Consider the following 24,532-nt stretch of genomic DNA (forward strand, 5'->3'; position numbering starts at 1 on the left):
ACCTGAGCCTAGATCAAGAGTCTGACACTTAACTGACTGAACCACCCAGTAGCCCCTTCCTTTAGGTTTTTAAAGGGGCCTTGCTCCCTTTAGCAGAGGGCCTTTGACCATGCTGTTCCTCTCCCTGAAGAGCTTCCCAGCCTCCTCCCCCATTCTTTAGGAAATTGGTAAGTTTGGAAAGCACCCAGAATTACTTGAGGAAAAGGATCTGTTTGCAGCAGATACATTTGAATTTGCCAAGAGACTTTACTACCAGTTTCACTCACTTAGAGACAGAAGCCAAGTCACGGTTTTCTCCCTGTGGCCCATGTCTTCATAAATAAAACTTGGGCCGTGTCCTTCACTGTGCATCACACAAAGCAAATGCCCAAAAATTATTTGCTGAATGAACAGTCAGATGAATGTAAGAGCCTGGCCAAGGCTGCGTATATAATGTACCCCTAACCTTTTCCCCATGGTCAGCGAACTTATTTTCGATTAGAATTTCCAGATGTCCTTAGGGCCACAGGCATATATGTTGGAGACTGCACACCTCAGGACACAAAGGGTTATACCTGTTTTTGCTCAGAAAGTAGAGGAAGTTGCTAAATGGACCAAAAGAAGAACAGCATGCTTGCTGCTCTCCATCTCTCCTCTGGTCCCCAGCTGTTGCCTCATGGAGGGTCAAAACAGGCCAGATAAAACCTGTCCAACTCACAGCTCCAAAATAACAGGAGTTAGAAATGTGACCCAACCGAGGTTCTGTCCCACCCAGCCCTGTTTCTCCCCACTTGTGGCCCAGGGAGGCTCTGACCCAGGACTGGCCACCTCAGGCCTGCCCCATTCCTGCACCAAGTTCCCCAGATTTCTGTTTTGAGACTCTATTCTGATCTCTCATGAGATCCAAATCTGTGTTCACTTTTGGGTAGTGGGCCCGGTTTTCATCTTCTCTGACAAAAAGTCAGGTGTAAGTCAGGGAAGGATGGAAACCTATGATCCTCCCACCCCTGCTTCTCCACCCACTAGCTTCTCAGAGGAGCTACAGTAGCGACTGTCCTTAAAAGCCAGACTCAGCCCCACAGTACCTCCCTCTCTCCAATCTGATCTTGGTGATGTAGCAGTGTAGATGAGCAGTCTTCACCCTCATCCCAAACCCAGAAGGCGGAACCAGCCAGGACTCAACCCCAGAGCCAGTGAGGTGGAGTTGGGAGCCCTCATGCAGGCCATGGGACCTGAAGGAGACTGATTCTCTCCCACAGAGCAGAGACCAACCAAGACCTATCCCTGGATATAGAACACATCCTTCCTGGAACCTGATACAGGGCCTTTGCCCAGAGGTGATTTTAGACCATTATGTATTGAACGTTCTCCAGAATTATTTGAGTGAATGAATGACTGATATTAACACTGAGTCAGGAAGCAATCAAAACCTGTATACTTCTGGGTTAAGAAAGGGGCAGTCATGCAGACCCCCTTCTCCCTCCAGGTTCAGAATGTCACAGTCAGTAAGATGGCATGACATCTCCTTCCCTCATGGGCGCAAGTTACCTCTTCCCCATACTTCATTCCCACTTTCCTCTTTGTCACTGTGCCCTGTGCAAAGCATACATGGAGAGCCCTAACCCAGATCAACCTATGTGAAACTGTCTGAGGACAGGAAGTCTAGAATACCTCCCATAAAACACACACACACACACACACACACACACACACACACTCTCTCTCTCTCTCTCTCTCTCTCTCTCCCTCTCTCTCTCTCTGAAAAAGCACAAACTGGGCAAAAATCTGGGAATTCAATTTCAACAAATCATTTTTTTAAGTTATGGGATTTCCCAGTCTCTCAAAAGAAAATTACACCCCCAGACAAACATATATAAGTAAAAAACATAAAGACACTGGCAGCAAGCCAGTGGGTGGGAAATCACCAGCAAGGGGATCTCTGTTCCCCTTAGAGTTCTATAATTGTTCCAAAGCCATTGTTCCTGCTCCTGCAACCAACCATACTGTAAGTTGTGTAAGACGCTGTCGAAAGAGCACAGGGCTGAAAGGCAGGAACCTCAAGTTCCAAACCCACAACTGCCCCAAGTAGCTGTGTGACCTTAAATGAGTTCCTTAGCATCTCTGGGTTGTCCTATTTCCATCTATAAAATTACGGATGTCCTTTAAATCTTCTGTCTTGGATTTCAACTATATTCACAGTTCCTGGCCCAGCGCCACCCAGGAAGCGATTAACAAGTACAAATGAGGAGAAATGGTCCAACACGATTTTTGCATCAATATAACCTCAATATGAATTAAGATACCATTTCCCAACAAGTTCATCAGGGAAGTTGCACAGAAGGCATCTTTGGAAGGTCACAATGTCTTGGGATTTTCTCCTTTTCCATAGCCAATTTTTAGCCCATGGCATGAAAAAGAGAGAAGTAGGAGTAACTCTGTGGGGACAGTGAAGGGATTAACTTTACAGAACCACTAAGGCAGAGGCTTGCTTGTGTCAGTCTGAGCTGCACCACTCCAGGCCCTCTTGGACCTGTCTCTAGGTAATGAGCCCTAAATGTGGGTCCCTGCCGTTGAGTGGCAATGACAGTGTCATGTGTCTGCCCAGGGAGTGGATGTAAACCCAAACCTCATCAACCCCACCCCAGCCCAGGCTAGGGTACTCTCAGACCACTTTTGCATGAACACAACTAGTGCCTGTCCCCAGCCACTGGAGAAAGGAAGACAGCCCTTTGCAGGGTTGGCATGCAGCCAGGGTCCTGGGCCTGAGTCCAGGTAGCGACCCCGAACTCAGAATATTTCCTCAGAATGCTTGCTCTCATCTCCAGAGAACCCTAGGGAGAGAGTCCTTGTGTTCCTCCCAACACTCTCTCCATCTCTTCAGCATCCAGGGAGACACAAGCACCTGGGAGTTGTTTGTTTCAGGGTGGGTTTTCCTAGGTTAGTTCTGAGGATGGTCACACAGTGTTCCCAGGACATTTGCCTTCTGGTCCCCTCTGCATCCCTGAGGGGACATAAGCCAGTGGGCTAGAAAGCTTGGCTTCAGAAGGACAGCTCTGCCCCTCACCTACCATGTGGCTGTGGGAAAGCTACTTGACCTCTATTTCCTCTTTCATGAAATGAAAGTTATCTGGACTGAATGAGCACTCAGGCCAAGCCCAGAGCTAGCTCATATTTACTGTGATGATTACACAGACCTACAAGAGAAACCCTCATAGATTAGACCAACAACAGGCCTCAGGGAAAATCCATCAGAAATGCTGCTAAAGGGGTCCTGGTCAGGTCACACGATAGGGACTGGGAAAGGTCAAGAATGTCAAAATAAAAGAAAACCTTGCCCCCTCCCAAGAAGACTCTGGGATGGTGAGTGTCCAGGGCTGCTTTAGAGCTTATGGAACCCATCCCCTCACTGCACAGCTGAGGAAATAGCCTCAGAGACAATGTATGGCATGCCTGAGGACCCACCACAGGTTTGTGACAGTATTTGGACAAGAGGACATATCTTCCAATTTCTTCTCAGTGTGGCCAGATTATTTTCTCAGACATTAATTTGTGTTTAGATGACTGCATTTTTTTCTTTTCCTTCTCATTGCAAGAAAGTCTTAAATCTGTCCTCTTTTGAGTTTCAGAACTAGACAGAAGTCACCCTGGGCCCTTTTCTCCTTTGCATCTATTTTCCTGAGCCTGAGTTTCTTGCAGACTCAGAGGAGTGTCTTGAAGGCCACCCTGGGAGGGAGAAAATGAAAGTAGAGAGGGAAGTGGGACCCTGAGGAGTAGGAAGAGAATCCAGACCAGTGCCCTGCACCTTCAAGAAGCAGTGGGCCTCAGAGGTGGGGAGGTAGGGTCCAGGGCACAAAGCCTCAGGCATGGCCTGAGGGCAGAGTCTGAGCCTCCCAGGCTACCTGGGCCGTGAGACAGAGCACAGCCTACAGCAGTACCTCTTTCCTGGGCACCATGAGCCTCCTGGATTCTGGGGTGACCCTTATCAGGAAGGGGCCTATAATGATAGCAATAGAATTTCCTCCCCGTCAATACAATTGGAGCTCAGGGTTAGAACTGAGTCAATCCCAAGAGCATTTCTTGTCCTTCTGGGATGGTGAACTGAGATTCATACTATCCACATAAGGCACTGCTCAGTCCCCTTCATGACATCATTCCCTATAACCGTATCACCCACCCATACAGTGCTTTACAAAGTGCTTCACAACAGTCCATTCAGTCCCTGAGATCCTCACCATTAACCAGATGAAAAAGAGAGAGCCCAGAAAATGGACCAGATTTGCTCAAGTTCACATAGGTGGTAAAAGAACCAGGACAAAATCCTCATTCTCCTGACTACTGGACAGAGCTCTTTATGTCACTGCCTACCAGTACTGCTCTTTGTACACAGCTGGCCTCGGGTTACTAGCAGAGCTTGCTCTCTCAGAGAACACACCTCACTGTCACCCAGGTTCCATAGCTCAGGGCAGGCCTCTTCAGGAGAAACAAGGCCTGCAGGGAACATCCGGCAGTCCAACCCTTCCTGGGTGACACTGCCTTGGTGACTTTGCAGGATGCAGTGATGACTTTCTAGATGCTTACCTGACATTGGCTGTATGTCAGGTTGAATTGAAGCTAAAAGCTTAGACATTGACAAAACTCCCTATCAATGATTGGGAAATCAAAAACAAAAAGTATAAGTGATTACCAGACAGATGAAAAGAGTCTATACACCCACTAGCCATTAAAAAATGCTCAACTTGGATGCCTGGGTGGCTCAGTCAGTTAAGCATCCAACTCTTGATTTTGGCTCAGGTCATGATCCCAGGGTTGTGGGATTGATCCCTATGTCAGTCTCTGTGATGAGCATGGAGCCTACTTGGGATTCATTCTCTCTCTCTCTCTCTCTCTCTCTCTCTCCCTCTCTCTCTCTCCCCCCACCTTGGCCCCTCTCTCTGGCTCACACTCCCAAAAAAAAAAAATTTTTTTTTTAATTATTAAAAATAATGCTCACTGGATGCCTGGGTGGCTCATTTGGTTATGCGTCCAACTTTGGCTCAGGTCATGATCTCATGGTTTGTGAGATCGAGCCTCACATCAAGCTCTGTGCAAAGAGCACAGAGCCTGCTTCGGATCCTCTGTCTCCCTCTCCCTCTGCCCCTACCCTGCTCACACATGCTCACTCCCTCTCTCTCTCAAAAATAAACATTTAAAAAATGCTACCTTAAAAAATGGCCAGAAGACATGAAAAGACACTTTCCCAAATAAGACATCCAGATGGCCAACAGACACATGAAAAGATGCTCGGTATCACTCAGCATCAGGGAAATACAAATCAAAACCACAGTGAGATATCACCTCACACTTGTCAGGACGGCTAAAATGAAAAACACAAAAAATAACAAGTGTTGGTGAGGATGTAAAGAAAAAGGAACTCTCATGCACTGTTGGTAGAATGCAAACTGGTACAGCCACTGTGGAGAACAGCATGGAGGTTCCTCAAAAAGTTAAAAACAGAACTGCCCTATGATCCACTAATTACACTACTGGGTATTTACCTGAAAAACACTAATTCAAAGGGATACATGCTGTTTATAAGCAGCATTATTTACAACAGCCAAATTATGGAAGCGGCCCAAGTGTCCATGGATAGATGAATGGATAAAGAAGATGAATAGATAAAGAATGGATAAAGAAGTGTAATATTATTCATCCATAAAAAAGAATGATATCTTGCCATTTTCCATAATGTGGATAAATCTAGAGGGTATAATTCTAAGTGAAATAAATCAGTCAGAGAAAAATAAATACCACAAGATTTCACTCATACGTGGAATTTAAGAAACAAATGAACAGGGGCACCTGCGTGGCTCAGCTGCTTGAGTGTCAACTCTTTATTTCAGCTCAGGTCATGATCTCACAGAGAGCAAACCTGCGTCCATCTGTGCTGGGCATGAAGCCTGCTTGAGATTCTCTATCTTTCCCTCTGCTCTTCCCTCTGTTCCTCCCCCACATGTGTGCTCTCTTTCTCTCTCTCTCTCTCTCTCTCAACAAACAAAGAAACAAATGACCAAAGAAAAAAAGACAAACCAAAAACCAGACTCTTAACTCTAGAGAACAAGCTAATGGTTACCAGAGGAGAGGCGTGGGAGGGGATGGGTGAAATAGGTAAAGGGGATTAAGAGTACAATTATCTTGATGAGCACTAACATATGAAATTGTTGAATCACTGTACTGTACACCTGAAACTAATATAACACTATGTTAACTATACTGAAATTAAAATTAAAAAAAATTTTTTTTCATTTTTTTTAATGTTTATTTTTGAGAGAGAGAGACAGATCACGAGCAAGGGAGGGCAGAGAGAGAGGGAGACACAGAATCCAAAGCAGGCTTCAGGCTCTGAGTTGTCAGCACATAGCCTGATGCGGGGCTGGAACTCACGAACTGTGAGATCATGACCTGAGCTGAAGTTGCACACTTAACCGACTGAGCCACCTAAGCGCCCTGAAAAAAATTTTTAATTAAAAAAAGAAAGAAAAAATCCAGAAAGAACAATATTTAAAATTTTTTTTAAATGTTTATTCATTTTTTGAGAGAGAGAGTGTGCGCACAAGTGGCGGGGGCAGAGAGAGAGGGAGGGGCAGAGAGAGGGAGACACAGTATCTGAAGCAGGCAGCACAGAGCCTGACACAGGGCTCAAACCCATAAATGGGGAGATCATGACCTGAGCTAAAGTCAGATGCTTAACCAACTGAGCCACCCAGGTGTCCCAGAAAAAAACAGTACTTGAAAAGTGACAGGGGCACCTGGCTGGCTCAGTGGGTACAGCATGTGACTCTTGATCTTGGGGTCATGAGTTTGAGCCCCACTTGGGGGCTTACTCAAGAAAATAAATCTTTAAAAATGAATAAATTCATTAAAAATTAAAAAAAAAATAAAAAGAGTGACAAAACATTGTTTCCAAAACTGTATGCTTATTTCTATAGCTGGCATCATAGCATTTACATTACATTTATCATTCATGTAATGATATATGTTTTTTAACTTCTTGCATATATGATCTAATAAAATATTCATATACTTAAAAAAAGAAAAAAGAAATGCCCACTAAATTCACACTATTATTGCTGCTGTAATACCTATTAGCTTGGCAAAGTCCTTCCCCTATACTACTGGTGGGAATATAAATTGACACAACCTTCCTACACAAACATCAAAAGCCTTGAAAGTATTCACATGCTCAAATACAACATGGTATCCCAGACTGGATCCTGGAATGGATAAAGGACATCAGTAAGAAAACTAATAAAAGTCAAACTCAGGGGGCATCTGGGTGGCTCAGTCGGTTAAGCATCTGATTCTGGGTTTCGGCTCATGTCATGATCTCATGGTTTGTGAGGTCAGGCTCTGCACTGACAGCAAAGAGCCTGCTTGGGATTCTCTCCCTCCCTTCTCTCTGCCCCTCCCCCCCCCCACACTGAAGCTTAGTTAATAGTAATGTACCAATGTTAACTTATTAGTTTTGATGAATATACTCTGTCTGGTTAGATAAGATATTAACATTAGAGGAAGCTGTGTGAAGGGTATGTAGGAACTCTGTACTATCTTTGCAACTTTTCCATAAATCTAAAATTATTTCAAAACAAAAGGTTTATTTCTAAAATGTTTATAGATTCTTTTACCCGGAAATTTCAATTTTAGGATTTTACCTCAAATCTTATCACAGATGTATGGAGCACCTGGCTGGCTCAGTCAGTAAAGCATGCAACTCTTGATCTTGGAGTCTAGGTTGGGGGCACAGAGCTTACCTAAAAAACAAACAAACAAACAAACAAGCAAACAAAACCCTTAAAAAAACCACAACACCTAGCACATTAAAAAAACACCTATTAAAAAAAACCCACAAAACTTATCAGAGATGTAGATGGACATTTACATACAAAGATACTGCACCACCTGTGATAATCGCAAAAATGTGGAAATTATCCACATGTCCAAGAATAGCAGGTTAATTAAATAAATTGTGATGTATCTAATGATGACAGAATGTGGTCAGAAACAATATTACAATATTTGTTGACATGAAAAATGCTTACAATAGAAAGTAAAGTGAAAGAATTAAGACACAAAACTGTATCTATTTTAAGCTTAATACAATTTTTTAAATGATGTACATAAGCAAGATATGAAGAAATACACAATATATTAAAGGTAGTTATTAATGGGTTATATAGAGAATCTTATTTTCTTCTGAGTACATTTGTATACCTTGTAAATGTTCTACAATGAACATATATGGGGTTTTTGTTTCGTTTTTTGTTTCTTTTTATTTTTAGAGAGAGAGAAAGTGCAAGTGGGGGAGATGGGCAGAGAGAGAGAGAGCCTTAAGCAGGCTCCACGCTCAGCACAGGGCTTGATTCCACAACCCTGGGATCATGACCTGAGCCGAAATCAAGAGTTGGACACTCAACTGACTGAGCCACCCAGGTGCCCCATGAACATATGTTTATAATCCAGGAAAAAAAGGTATCAAAAATCCCCAACCCACAGCACTTCCTCAAAAATTTAAGCACAGAATTATCATATGACCCAGCAATTCCACTACAAGTATATATTCAAGAAAACTGAGAACATACATCCACAATAACACCTGTGCATAAATGTCCATAGCGATATTATTTATAATAGCCAAAAAGTAGAAACAATCTACACATCCATCAGGGTAAATAAAAGTTGTATATCCATACAATGAAATACTATTCAGCACTAACCAGAAATGAAGTACTGACACATGCTGCAACATGGATAAACCCTGAAAACATTATGTTAAGTGAAAGACACTAGACACAAAAGGCCATTTATTACAGGATTCCATTTATATGAAATGTTCAGAATAAGCAGATCCACAGAAACAGAAAGTAGACTAGTGGTTGCCAGGAGCTAGGGGATAGTCTGTAACTACTAAAGGGTCCAAGGTTTCTTTTTTGGGTCATGAAAATGTTCTGCAATTAGTGATGATGGTTGCACAACCTTGAGAATATACTAAAAAGCATTAAATTGTATACTTTAATGGGTGAATTTTGTGGTTTGTGATTATCTCTCAAAAAAAGGAAGGAAGGAAGGAAGGAAGGAAGGAAGGAAGGAAGGAAGGAAGGAAGGAAGGAAATTTCCCTATCCAAATGCTACATTTCACTGCTTCTCATAATTTTCTTTCAAAAAACTGTTTTCTTACCTTTAAATAATGCTCAGGCTGGTGGAGTCCAACTGGCCCACCCCCCAGGCCAGGCCTGTGTACGCAGAGCAGACAGCCATCCATTTATGTGGTGGATAGAATCCTCAGAAAGTAATTGTAATTGTGAATCTCCCCCCATCAGTTCCTTCCTTCCTCACTAGTTCATTCACCTGTCTGTCCATCCTTCCCTCCCTCCTTCCCTTAAGCACTACAGCTATACTACCCAGGGGGCCCCCACAAGGAGGAGCTAATCCTTATAGTTACCCTCTGAAACCGACACTCTGTCCTTTTATATCTCCCCTATAAAATACAAGTTTTCTGGGATTTTAAATTTACCACAACTGTGGAAATTAACTGATCTAACATACAGCAGTCTGAAAAGACAAGAGATACAGAAGAGAGAAGCTTTAACAGGGGAAAGGGGAAGGGGAAGTCTTGCAGCAGGCAATACTGGAATACTTGGAATGGACAAGCCTTGGTGAGGTATGAGGGCACCGGCGGTAGGAATCTTCCAGGAGAGAGGGGAAGACAGGGCACAAAGGCAAATAACTAATCAATCCTGAGAAGATAGGCCTGCTTCTTTCCCTTATTGGGCCTGAGACTGTTTGCCATGAAATCTTACACCTCTGAAGTGTGTCCCTCACACCTAGAGGCCTTTTAGATACCCCGAGTAGATGGCATTGTTGTGGAAGAATACTGGGAGCAGAAAAGGGGAGAGGAGGAAAGCAGAAAATACTGGCAAAGCTAGGGTGTCAGTCCCTCCCTGGGGCCCTGTGGAGGGCTCAGTACTTAAGGACACTTGGCAATTCTCAGTATTTGTCTCTATTTGTCTCAGTTGAGCCTTCTCATCCTACTGGAAACCCAAGATCTCCCAGCAGCCTTCCTAAGAACACATTTCTTGCAGGTCTGGGACAAGAATAGAGTCAAAAGAAAAATCAACATTGAAAAAGTAAAAGTAGGAAAAAACAAATGAAAATTTCAAAACTGACCGGAGGCTCTTTTCTGTAGGGTGTATAGAACTTTGTAAACAGCAGGTGAGGATTTGGGTCTGGAACTCCTGAGAAGGATTGGGGAGGAGGCTGGAGGCTCCGGAGCAGGGCAGCCCTTTGGGTAAAGATGCCACCCTCCTGCTCAGGGTGGGGCTGGGCTGGGCCAGCAGACAGTGTGTTGAAATTAAAAATTGATGGAGGAATTTGAACAAAGTCGGTGGGGGAAGCAGTAGTTTGGCACATGAGGGCTCACCTAGCAGGCCTACATACATAGACCACCAGGGTAGGGGTGGGCGCTGAGGATGGAAGGGGAGTCTCATGTGTGATAGTCAAAAGCTCTGCCTGTCTAGCAGTCTCCCTTCCTTTCTTCTGGATACAGCACCTCACTTTTTTCTTTTTTTTTTAATGTTTATTTTTGAGAGAGCATGAATGGGGGAGGGGCAGAAGGATGGAGACAGGATCTGAAGCAGGCTCCACATTGACAGCAGAGCCCAATGTGGGGCTTGAACCCACGAACCATGAAATCATGACCTGAGCCGAAGTCGGATGCTCAACCGACTGAGCCACCCAGGCACCCCAGCACCTCACTTTTCAGAAAGAGAACTCCATCTCCCTCAATCTCCCACGAGACTGTTAGCACAGGATCCAGACCTGCCAATGAGACTGTCGCAATCACACAAAGAGGCTGGCACTGCCTCTACCCAAATGCAGCCTTCCTTTTCCTGAAAATCCAGGCCCAAGTTTCCTGGCCTTCCTGAAGCCTCAGAGTCGACCCTTTCTTCAAGGCTATGAGCTAGGATTCTTCAAATAAATGATCTTTTTTGGCTTATGTTAGCTGGACCCTCACTGACAGCCTAAGATACATGATGCTATGGTACTAATAATTCTCATTATTTACTGAGTGTCTACCATGTGCCAAGAATGGCATGGGGCCTATCACATGTATTAACCTAACTCTCATTCCACAGATGCAGAAACTAGGACTCAGAGAGATTAATACCATGTCTGGTAGTTCTAGATTTAAAGGAGATGAAAAGGCGATTCAGGCCCACTTTGATCTAGCTTCCAAGCCCAGGTTCATTATTTCTCCTTCCTTCCTTCCTTCCTTCCTTCCTTCCTTCCTTCCTTCCTTCCTTCCTTCTTTTCCTCCTTCTTTTAAATTTGGATATTGGGGGCGGAGAGCTTAGTTAACCAAATTCCTCAGTTCCTGGCCCTTGAGCACCAATGATCCTCTCCCTGTTTCACTACCTAAGTTTTTCCCACCTCACCACGCTACCTTCCGAATGCCCAGCATCATAGCTCACACGTGACAGGGTCTGACCCCTCCCTAGTAGGCACTCCAGATATTGGAATTTGGTATTTTTTTTCTCCTTGAGGATCAAAATCTAGTTGGACCTGAGAAACTTTTCCAGGTGACTCTCCAGCACTCCCACCCAATAGCCAACCTATTAGCCTTATTACTGGTTCAGCTCTGGGCTAGACTGAGATGTGGGATTGATAAGAAAGGGAAAGACTCAGTCTCTACCCTCAAGAAATTTAAAATTCACACATTGGTCCACTCCACAAAAACATACGGAGACCTGACCTCATGTGCCAGGTCCAAGGATAGAAGGATGAATGCAACAGTCGCTGCCCTCTGAGAGCTAAGAGTCTACTAGGGGAGAAGACAATTAATTAGACTTTTGCCACAAGGCTATGGTAGGGGAGATGCAGCAAAGTGGGATAGACAGAATCCAGACCTGGGCATGGCTCAGATAGTAACATTAATCCAAGAAATCATTACGAAATATAAATCCGTAAGTACATTTATTTCTGCTCATTTGCCTCAGCATCTTGCAGCAATGGTGGATAGAGTTTTCATCACTTGGGGCGCCTGGGTGGCTCGGTAGGTTGAGCATCTGACTTCAGCTCAGGTCATGATCTCGCGGTCCGTGAGTTCGAGCCCCGCGTCGGGCTCTGTGCTGACTGCTCAGAGCCTGGAGCCTGTTTCAGATTCTGTGTCTCCCTCTCTCTCTGCCCCTCCCCTGTTCATGCTCTGTCTCTCTCTGTCTCAAAAATAAATAAACATTAAAAAAATTTTTTAAAAAGAATTTTCATCACTTGGAGGGAAAGTGTGGGACGGCTAGAACTAAACTAAAGACAACGTGGCATGCAGTAAATTAAGTGTGAGGAGTTCAGGGAGACACCTCAGAGAAGGAAGCAGTCATCCTAGACTAGACCTGTGAAGACTGGGATAAGGGAGTCCTGCCTATCGAATGGGGCACAGATGTCCCCATACATAGATACCTTCACTGGAGAAAACAAACAGGGTATCTAATATAAATCCCAATCAAAAGGCACAGCATAGGGGCACCTGAGTATCTCAGTCAGTTGAATGTCTGACTTTAGCTCAGGTCATGATCTCACAGTTAATGAGTTCAAGCCCTGTATTAGGCTCTGTGCTGACAGCTCACAGCCTGGACCCTGCTTCAGATTCTGTGGTCTCCCTCTCTTCTCTGCCCCTCCCCCACTCTCATTCTGTCTCTCTCAAAGATAAACATTAAAAAAAAAAAAAGGCACAGCAGATAGGAGTCATGGTTGGGCTGCTGCTCACATGGGTAACTTTTTACATGGCCCAGGATAGGTGGCAGTGGGGGCAAATTAGCTAACAGTGGTGAATGGTCTTCCTACACAGCCCAGCTGCCAAGCAGGTAAGAAAGCAGCACTGAGAACTCCCACCACCACCTCCCCCATCAGGTTAGGCACAAGTGTGCCCAGGACAGAGTCTGTTCACCAAAGGCTGCCCCCTGGGGAGTAGGTCGAGGCCACCCAGATCAGCAAGTGCATGTGGGGACTCTAAAAGGTTCTTTAACTTGGGCCGTGGTATCCCCAGCCCAGCTGTTGTTGAACAGCAAAAAACCCACACTTGTTAGTGGGATGACAGTTTCCCAGACCTCAACCAAGCAGACCTCAGGAGGTGGTTCTGACATCAGTCCCCAGCTCCTCCTCACTCAGGGCCTGGGGACCACTTGACCCAGATGATCAGGGACATGAGGGCCATGAGAAGCCCCTCCGGGGGTCTCACAGCTGGCCTCATGCTGACTTGAACACACTGATTGGGGCCCCTGCCATGTGTGTCTCTCACTGGGAGCCAGGAAAGTAGGAGGGGATTGTGAGGTCACTCAGTGGGGAAGACTTTTGTCCTGTGCCAAACTGGAACTGAAGAGGGTTCCCCATAGGTGCAGTGTCACAATACATGCCAGGAACACCATTCTTCCCATCCCTGCTGGTCACAGACAGTGCAGGGCTGGGCTTGGCAGGGATGGGAAGTCAGAAAGGTAGGGAAAGCCTCATAGTGAATATGGGCCTTCCTTTAGGCTTTGAGGGATGAGCCACCCTGGGTTGGGAAGAAAGAGAAAGGAGCAGGAATGATGTTCCAGGGAGGGCGAACAGCCTGGACAAAGATCTAGAGGTGGGCCAGTCTGAGTAAGAAGAAGAAACCAGGAAAAGGATTCCTGGTAAGACTCTCTTCCCCACTCCCAGCCCTCTGGCAAAAGACGCCAACGTTTCCCCAAGTGTCATATCCTCTAGGCATCTCCTGTTACTTCTATCTCCAACCTCAGGTCCAAACAGCCAAGCTCCAGGATCCATAGAAAACTAGGGTGGGTTTTCCACAGTCTGTCACTGCCTCCCTTCCTTCTGTTCCTCTAGACCTCCTGACTCTGATCTTTGCCCTGGATGTACTTTTCCTTTCATGTAAAAATAAATAATTTCTCTCAACCTGTCTCTCTCTCTCTCTCTCTCTCTCTCTCACACACACACACACACACACACACACACACACACACACACTCACTGCTACACCTGCTTAAACTCCGGTGGCTTCTCACTGCCTTTAGGATAAAATCCCAAATTCTTACTCTAGGCCTGTCCCACCTTGTTCCTGGGCCCTCCCTGAGCTGGCTCAGCCACACCCACCTCCCCTTCTCAGCTGCCTTTTGTTCCAGGGTCTTCTGGGAGCCCATAGCCTTTCCTCATGCTGCCACCTCTGTGGAGAAGGCTCTTCACTTGCAGGTGGCAACTTAACCATTATTCCCTCACAGAAGCCTTCCCTCCTAGTCTAAACCAGGGTACCTTTCTCATAGGACTCTGTTATTTTCAATCACACTGCTCATGTCACTCTCTATAACCATTTGTCTCCGTGTGACTCTTACTTCATACCAGCTCCCCACACTGGGGTGATGGCTTCTCAGGTTTCATTCACCCTAATTCCCCAGAGCCTAGTACACATCCTGACAAGTATTTGTCTTCTAAATATTCAAAAGACACCCCTCTGGCTGTAGGGTGAAAACCTAAGCTCTTGACACAAAGACCTTTTCATATCTGAGCTTTGCTTGCTCTTCTGCTCCATGCCCCCCAAGTTGCCCCCCCCCCCACCTCTGACCTCCTTAGGACCCTGGACTCCGGCCAGACCAGGTTACTTGCCATTTTTTGAACATAATCTGCCCTTTCTCATCTCCATCCTTTCCCATAAGCTTTTCTCTTAGCGGAGAATAGCAAATTCCTATTCACCCTCCAAGGCTCATTCTGGCTCCTTCCTGGACTCCCCCGGGCAGCATTCCCATCCCTCCATTCCCACATCAGTCTATCCCTTTCTTCTTCTCCTACCTGTCTTCTCCATTAACTCCTGTAGGCACCCTCTATTCCTCTTCATCTCAAGTGCCTATTACAGGTTCTAGCATACAGTGGGACCTCAAAGGAAAGATCTGTCAGCTGAATGGTCTCCACTCAATAAAGGAGGAATATTCCAATGTTTCAGCAACCCCCCAAGCAGCATAAGTTTACTTGTGAGGCAATAAACTCCCTACCACAAGGAATTCTTTAAGCAGAGGCTGCATACCCTATCCAACAGTCTTTTTCAAATTCTTTGTGATCCATTACAAACATACATAAATATCACATTAAAAACAAAGTTTCACAAAACGATATTTACTTTTTCTTCCATGTGGTATACCCTGATTTTTTTTTCTATTTCATTTTTCATAAATGCTGGTTTTAACCACTAAAAATGGGGTTTCAGGAGCCACAAATAAGTTGAGACCCACAGTCTGACAGACTCCCATGCTGGCCAGCATGTTAGATTCACTGATCTCCAGTGAACCATTTCCTCTTTGACACCAGTGGGCACATTTAGGTAACTTACCTCATCAAAAGGGTGATCCTCCTAGAGCTGAGAAGGGACTAGAAGGAAGTCTCTGTTGACTGCTTAATAGGTAGGAGGGCTCCCTGGTACAGCTGCCCAGAGACCAAGGCCTCCCACTCATTCAACTCAACAAATATTTTTAAGTCCCTACTACATGCTAGGCACTGTCCTAGTCTCTGCAGATACAGCCATAAACAAGATATTAAAAACTCCTGGGGCACCTGGGTAGATCAGTCAGTTAAGTGTCCAACTCTTGATTTCAGCTCAGGTCATGATCTCACAGTTCATGAGTTTGAGCCCCACGTTGGGCTCCATGCTAATAGTGCAGAGTCTGCTTCAGATTCTGTCTCCTTCTCTCTCTGCCCTTCCCCTGCTCATGTGCTCTCGCTCTCTCTCAAAATAAACAAACTTTTTTTTAATGTTTGTTTTTTAATGTTTATTCATTTTTGAGAGAGAGAGCATGAGCAAGGGGGCAGGCAGAGAGAGTGGGGAGGGACAGAGGATCCAAAGCAGGCTCTGACCTGATAGCAGCGAGCCTGACGCGGGGCTCGAATTCACGAAACATGAGATCATGACCCGAGCTGAAGTCAGACGCTCAAGTGACTGAGCCACCTAGGTGCCCCAATAAATAAACTTAAAAGGGATTAAAAACTCCTGCCATGATGGCAAGGCCGTAGAGAAATTGGAACCCTTGTGCATTGCTAATAGGTATATAAAATGGTGCATCTTCATGGACAATGGTATGATGGTTCTTCAAAAAGTTAAACATAGAATTATCATATGATCCAGCAATTCCACTTCTGGGTATATACACAAAAGAATTAAAAGCAGGCATCAGAACACATATTTGTACACCGATGTTCAGAGCAGCGTTATTAACAACAGCCAAAAAATGGAAGCAACTCAAATATCCATCAACAGATGAATGGATAAATAAATGTGGTATATACATATAATGGAATATTATTCAACCTTAAAAAGGAAGGAAATTCTGACACATACTACCACATGGATAAATCTTGAAGACATTATACTAAGTGTTTGATTCCACTTATGAGGTACCTAAAATAGGCAAATTCATAGAGATAGAGTAGAATGGTGGTTGCTAGGATCTGGAGGGAGAGAAGATAGGGCATTATTGTTTAAAGGGGTACAGAGTTTCAGTTTGGGATGATGAAAAAGGTCTGGAGATGAATGGTGGTAATGGTTATAAAACAATATGAATATACATAATGCCACTAAACTGTACAGTCAAAAATGGTTAAAATGGTAAATTTTATGTTATGTATATTTTACCTTTTTTTTTTAACCTGGCACTTGGAACTTAGGTTCTAGAGGCACAGACTGGGAAAACAGCTCATTAATAGAGTAGCATTATTTCTCCCCACCTCAGAGCAGGAGCCATAAACTACATCTGGGTTCTGGAGAGTCTGCGTACGGTAGTAGGAGGGGGTCAGGAAATGGGAGGCATGCACAGGTTTCCCCACAATCTCTTGGCACAGAATAGTTCTCTTTGTATCTGTTTTCAATTTTAAGCATATTAAGATGAAATTTTGTTTGGATAAAAGGGCCACAACACAGATTCATCAATTCTAACAAATGTATCAATCTGGTGGGGGGTGTTGATGACAGGGACAGCTCTGCATGTTTGAGGGGCAGAGGGTATATGGGAAATCTTTGTACCATCCTCATAATTTGCTGTAAACCTAAAACTGTTCCCCCAAAAATAGTTTTTACAGGTGGGAAAGACCACTGCTGCCTAAAAACATGTTTCTAGACTACAACCTTCCTTTTCTAAAATGACCACTGGTTGAGAGATGTTTTCATGAAGAGTGGGCAAGGACCACTCTGCAGGAGGGGTCCCCTAAGCATTTCACAGGCAGGTGTTGGCTCTGTGGGGCAGGGGGAGGAGTGGGTCCCATGAATGGACAGTGATCTGAGGAGAAGACTGACCTGGAAGCGTAGGCCTCACAGAACCATTCTAGCCTTTCCCCTGGGCTGAGGTGGTCAGTTATTGGACCTCTGGCTCCATCTCCTCCCAAAGGCAGGTTTCTCAACTGAGTCACTTCCGGTCTTGCCCAGGGTGGGGTATGGAAACAGCACCCGATTTTGGCCTTGAAAACTTTGGCTCCAAGTCCTGGCTCTCCCCTTTATAAGACACTTAACGTCCCAGCCTGTTTACTTAGTTATAAAATGGGGATGACCTGATACCAACCATCTCCCAGGATATGATGAGTCATGACACCACTGGAGAACGTCCAGCACAATGCTAGGCACAGAAGAGACACACACAGGAAGCTTTAGTGTTTGGGCCCTGAAGCTCAGGAATGGTGTTGTAGGCCCCATCTGTGGGGCAGGGCCCCACACCCTTAGACCTGCCAGGCCAGCCTGGCCAGTCCTAGCACTTGCTCTGGGTGCACCTTGTGCACAGCCACCCCCACAACAAATAGCCAGGGAGAGCACTGGACTGATAAAGACAGCAGACCTCATGCCTTCAGAGCCAAGTCACAGTTTCAGGAGCTGGTTTCCAAGGAAGGAAGCCTCTGCCTGCTGCCCCGACCCACCCCTTTCCTGAGGGACCACACCCTGCACTGCCGTGAACTCATCTCTACATATGACAGTTTCTACATTGGGGTGTGACTTCTTGAAGACAGGTGAACTTTGCCCCAGGCAGGGGTTAAGAATATTCCACTAACATCTCCTCTACTATTGGGTACTTCATTTCACTCCATATGATCTCTGTTGTTACTCCTCCCCCCCACACCCCACCCCCCACCATTCAACGACTATTTTCAAGGACAACAAAGTTGGAAACAAATGGAAATAGGGCATTTTTTCTTTCTCTCTTACATTAACACTCTGTGTCTCTCCCTGACAGAGGGCCTGTTTTTGCCTCTTTGCCTGTTCATCCTCTTGCTCATAACAGACTTCAATAAGGAAGCAGACAAGCAACCTCTGTGCTAGACGGGCTTCCTTTACAATCACTGCTAATTCTGGACTTCGGTCCTTCTGGACATTCTGACATGGGTGTATCACACACAAGGAATCACATACATGAGAAAAATCAGTAGGAAAATCTAAGCTCATCTGTCTTTTGCTGCTGCTGCCCACCCTTCTCCCTGTTAAAATCGTTTTAATTTCATCATAAGAATCTAATTTCCACTAGTTAGAATTGGGTGATTTTTCTCTACCCCTCACATTATATTCCTCCTGAAAAAAAAAAAATTTTTATTATGCAGTTTCTTAGAACCACCACTTGACCAAACCCTACTCCACTTCTGGCCTTGGGGACACATCAATGAATGGCTCTGCAAACCTCTGAAATCTTTTCAAAGACTTTTCATATTGTTATTTTAGTTTACTATTATTATTATTATTATTATTCTCCCCCATTAGGAGAAATGTTTCATCATTTTGTAATCAAACAGCATTTGCAAATATCAACAAGAGAATGTGTAATGTATTATGCACACACACTATATAACCATCTATTGTTAAGACAGAAACCTCCTGGTGGTGGAACACATCTCTAACCCCACTGGCTTCTACTTAATGTTCGCTTTCTCAGATGGCGTGGAATAAATAAATAATCTTTGTCTCAGAAATATTTGGCTTTTCTCTGAGGTCCCCTCACTGATTGGAGCACCCTTGCAGTCATTCGGGGTGACTCACAGCAGCAGATCTGGGGACTGGGTGGCCAGGGAGCCTTGAGTGGACAGGCTACAGAAGAAACAGATACCTGGCTCTGCCTCAGCAAGTAGTCCATTTTCAGGCAAAGCAGTGAACAGGGTGGAATTGGTCTTCCAAGTCCATCTCTGCTACTCTGTAAAAACTCATTCCAGACCAAATCCCAGTGGCTTTGTCCTGTCCTCTGGTCATTTAGGCCACTCCACCCAGGCCTGCCATCCCCAGGGAGTGTCCATCTCAGAGTGTCCTCTCTATACCTATCTTCAGGGCATCAGGGAGCCACTATCAGCAAGCTTTCAGATGGGAAAGTATTTATGCACGATTTCACTCTGATGAACAAAGGAATCCAACAGTAACGGAGAGATTTTAGGCTGTGAAGCAGACTTAGAGCTGGGTGGGGAGGATGTGCTCTGTGAACCTGAGATCAAACCCATGAGGAGTATGGCTAGCCCTAATCAGGATCAGCTCGACAGCATTGAATTTATCCAGAATCACTTAGGTTCCAATAAAATACTTTTCCTAAAAAGTGAAGCTTCAATTGCCAAAACAGTATTTTAATCACTTGGAAGGGAAATGTTGCTAAAATATGGCTCACAGTCCCCCGGTGCCTTAAAAACTATCCTTTTCCCACTGAAGTTGTCATCATTACAAGCAGTCACTGTGAAACTAGACAACAACATGATTTTTGTTTCCTCACTCTTCCTCTGTCCTTTCCCATGGCTTTCACTTTCCTGTCATCTACATGTCTGCCTCTAAAAACTACCTACCACCACCACCCTTTCAGGCTGTTTCTTTTCTTCTGCAGGAGTTAGGAAATCAGATAGCCACTCTTGTCAGAATAGTGTGCTGTCAACAGACTTGAGGCCCTCAGAAGGTTAAAATACACCTGGTTTAGATGCAAGGATTTTGATGCAGTTATTTCTGCAGGTCCTATTTTCAATAACTTCCAGATCAGGGTGTGAGTCCAAAGGGAAATGAGGCTTCAAGACTTAATTCCACCCGGAATGTTCCTGCCATGTATTTGCCATCCATCCTCTGGCTAGTAACATGTTTCTATGGTTGTGGCCTTGCATACAGAGCTCCATGTTTTGCTCTTACTCTAGTTGTTATTTCATAGCCCTACTAAGTGAGCAGCACTGATGAGCCCCACGAGGCCTGGAAGCTTTGCCTCCCTGAGGAGCTTCACCAAGAGGAATGAGATATACAGCCCTGTGATATCTGACACTGAGCTGCCATCTTTCTTCCAGGTTTCTGGAGCGCTTTACAGACTTCAGCCTCCTGCCACAGCACTGAGACAGCATCTGTGACCATGGCCACTTTATGGTATGACCAACTGGGACTCTGGTCCACCACCAGGTAGACCACCACCACGGGCACGTGACTGCCAGTGCCATCATGAGTTGGCTCTTTAAGGAACCCAGTGGGTAATGTCTAGACAGGGTCACTTGGCCTGTGTTTGGAACGATGATCTCACTCTGCATTTTTTACCCTGTGGGTTGTGACCCATTACTGGGTTATGAAATCAGTTTAGTGGGTCACAACCAGCAATTTTCTTTAAAAAATAAATAGAACAGAAAATATCCAAGTGCATCACACACAGTGAGGGTGTTATTTTTAGAAAACTTATGCTTCGATTTTATAGATCTGTATGTGTGTGTGGTAGCTGGGACATGAAATATATTTCTCACAGGGAGTGGTGGTCAAGGAAGTTTGAAATGCAGTGATCTAACACACATCCATCCTGCACCTACACCTTCCTGACACCCACCCCTGCTACTTGCACCCCTAACGAAAAGCCAAAAAGAATCTGTTCAGGGTCCTAAAAATGGCCTCATCTGGAAGGCACCGGAGTCAGGAAAGCCTTCTTGGAGGAAGTGGGGCTTGCTGTGTCATGAGCAGGAATAGGGAGGGGGCAGCATGGCAGAAGGAAAGGCATGGACAGTGTACTGTGGTAAGAAGGAATGAGGTGAACAAGGACCAGGGAAGGCCTACAGGGGATAGCTATAGATACCTGCCTTCTGAGGGAGGCAAACTGAGGGGCTGAAGCTAGAGGAGTGGAAGAAAGAAAGCTGATTTGATTCCAAATACCCATTTTCAAAGTTACCTTTGGGGGACATGTGATAGTGGGGAGTGAAGTGGCGTGTCAGGCCTAGTGCCCCTATCTCTCATTGATCCAGTGATAGTGCCTGCTTTCTTTTATCTTTGTAAATTTAACTTTTAATCAATTAAAATGAAAAACCTTCAGTTCCTCAGTCACAATAGCCACATTTCAAACACTCAATAGCCACATATGACTAGTGGCCATATTCTACAACACAGAACATTTCCATCAATGCAGAAAGGTCTACTGGACAGGGATGTTCTAGAGTGAGCAAATGATTAATTCATTCCAGGACTTCCTTCCCTCAGGAATCCAACAACTTCCATTATTTCTATTACACCCATACTTCTAAATGCAAATATCTCTGGGAGAGGTACTGGGATGGCTTGAAAGAGTAACTGGTTGATATTAACGGCCTGAGGAAAGCCAGAGTCTAAGAAGCCATCCACCATAGGCTGAGTATATGTGACAGACAGAATACGGGATGAAGGGATGTCAGAAGATAAGACACTGCCGTAGCCAAATGTGCTGTCTGAGGATACTGAAGAGTAAGGATAAGCTCCTATATCAGGGGATGTGGAAAACCTAGAAAACTGTGAGGAAGTGACCCGCAGTTATTACTCATCTTCAAGTAAGAGTTTATGCCCCAATAGTCCTTGGCAAGGGGGTTACTGTATGGGAAACAAGCACTTCTCTACTTCTAGGGAAGGAGTAAGAAAAAGTGCATGCAGGCCTTCCCTATGAACTTGGCCCTCTTCTGCCCTCTGTATGTGCTCTATGACCACGTCCATGGTTCTATCTCCTTTATACCAATGACTCTCTGAAAAATATCACAGGCCCAGGCCTAGAGACCCAAATACTAACTTGTTATTTCTACCAGGAGCCTCCATTAGCAATCCCAATGTGAATTTTAACAATCTCTGGCCCACTGCCTTCCCTACCCCGCTTCCTGTATTCTGGCTTCTGGCTCACCCTCCACCTGCTCACTCCATCATCCAGGTCAGCACCCTATGAGTCACCCCAGACTCCTCCCCCTTTTTCTTTGCTCCCCACCCAAGGTCACATCTTGGCCACTTCTCCACTCTGCTATGAATCTGCCCAGCTCTGATCCTCTCCAGCCCTCACTATCACAGGGACCACCCGCTGGTCTTCCTGCTTCCAGTCACAGCCACCTCTAGCCTAGTGTTTCTTAACCACAGATAAGCAACAGAATAACTTGGAGGCAGTTAAAATATAGATTCTGACTCAGTCGATCTGGCCAGGTTGAGCATGTGTATTTTGCGAAAGTGCTCCAGGTGATTCTGATGTGCACCCTTCATTAAGAACCACTGCCTCCTCCTCCTCATTACTAATAACAACAAAAACAACAATTAACATTTTTTGTGTACTCACATGCACTGCCTCATGTAATCTTCATGACAACCTTGTGAGGTAGGAGCTATCATCTACTCCCATTTTACAGTTGTTGAAACTGAGGCACAAAAGTGTCATAGTTAGAGGCAGGACCAAAACATGACCCACCACTTCTAACCATTCTGCTCTCTACACCACTGTATAGACATGACTTGATGTGTAGCTCCCTCCTTAGCTTGGGGACACACTCATGATACCCTTCTCCATCCAACCTCCCACAACAGCTCCTTCATGCAACAAGAAAAATCTTGGGGGGTGGCGGGGAGAGGGGAAAATGGGTGATGAGTATTGAGGAGGGCACTTGTTGGGAGGAGCACTGGGTGTTGTATGTAAGGGATGAACCACGGGAATCTACCCCAAAAAACAAGAGCACACTTTACACACTGTATGTTAGCCAATTTGACAATAAATTGTATTTTAAAAAAAAGAAATATCTTGATCATGGTGGTGGTTATAGAGTGTACACATTATAAAAATTCACTGAGATGTGTGCTTAGGATTTGTGAATTTACAGTACATTCACTACTCTCAGTAAAAAAGATCCTGAGGGGCGCCTGCAGTTAAGCATCCGACTCTTGATTTCGGTTCAGGTGTAAGATCGAGCCCTACGTTCGGCTCCATGCTGATAGCACGGAGCTTGCTTGGGATTCTCTTTCTCCCTCCCTCTCTCTCAAAATATATTTTTAAAAATCCTGGAAAAGTCACTTAAAAAAGGACTACAAAAATAAAGAAATAAAATAAAGGGGCACTTGGGTGGTTCAGTTGGTTAAGTGTCCGATGCTTGATTTCAGCTCAGGTCATGATCTCATGGTTGGTAAGATTGAGCCCTGCATGGGGCTCCATGCTCAAAACGGAGCCTGCTTGAGAGTCTCTCTCTCCCTCTCTCAAAATAAATAAACATTAAAAAAAAAAAAAAAAGAAATAAAAAGAAAGACCCAAGCAAATGTGAAATCAGTAAAAACAGGCATGCACAGAAGAAACTAGGAAAAAGCCATCACAGTGCTGGTGATTATGAAGAATTCTTTCCGGAACAACACATTTAAGAACAGATTAAGAAAAGATTCTCAGAGCTAACCCACAAGAAATCCTTAGAGGAGACCAGGGTTGAAGACAGCACTACCTGGAGGCAGGATCCCCTGCAAGATGGACAGGAAAACCCCAGTATAGGATGGCTTGGCTACAGTGGGGAGCATGTGGCTAGCCACAGCAGCAGAGACACAGGAGCTCTGAAGGTCCACAGGACTGTCTTTGGGTCAGAGACTGGGGAATACCCCCAAGTAGAAGTCAATGGCAGTGAGGGGCTTCTTCCTTAAAGGACCATGTGATTTCTGCATCAAGAAGTCCAGCCCCATCAAATCCAGCTCCTGTTATGGTTGGATAAGGACTCCACTGGGATCACTCATGTTTCTAGCTCCCCTGTGCAGTCATTTGGCACATTGATTTTGAAGTCTATCCTAAAAGAACAAAGAAAAATCTGAGAAAAGAAGTGTGATGAAGTATACCTCACACTAGCACCTATTAAGATATATTTAAAGAAAATGTGATCAAAACAGACAGTAGGAACAGACAATTCATTGGAACAGACCAGAGAATCCCAGGTATACATGGAAATGTAAGATGCAATCAGTATTTCAGACCAGGAGGCTAAGAATAGGTATTTTAATTATTAGTGACCAGGAAAAAGAAGTTAAATCCTTAACTCTCACAATTCACCAAAATATGACAAACTCCATCTAGACTAAGAATTAAATGTAAATTAAAAAAAAAAAAAAGAAACCATTTAAGTATTGAAAATTTATGTGAACATATAACTCTGTAGCAGATAAAGCCTTTCTAAGCCTAACACAAAGACAGAAACACACGCCAGGCCTAGAGATCCAAATACCAAGTTCTCTCCACCAGGAGCTTCCATCAACAATCCCAAGGAGAATTATAATAATCTCTGCCCCTGTCCCCCACCCCTACTTTTT

General features: G+C 44.7%; 1 long non-coding RNA gene across 1 annotated transcript in view; it reads right to left on the bottom strand.

Annotated features, from left to right (window-relative positions):
* The window catches only part of LOC109262393 (uncharacterized), a 109,594-nt gene that overhangs the window by 15,488 nt on the left and 69,574 nt on the right, over positions 1-24,532 (bottom strand). The gene's annotated exons all lie outside the window — the stretch shown is intronic.

Source organism: Panthera pardus, unplaced genomic scaffold (genome assembly GCF_024362965.1).
Source record: "Panthera pardus isolate Hobbes unplaced genomic scaffold, ASM2436296v1 HiC_scaffold_25, whole genome shotgun sequence".
Lineage (NCBI taxonomy): Eukaryota > Metazoa > Chordata > Mammalia > Carnivora > Felidae > Panthera > Panthera pardus.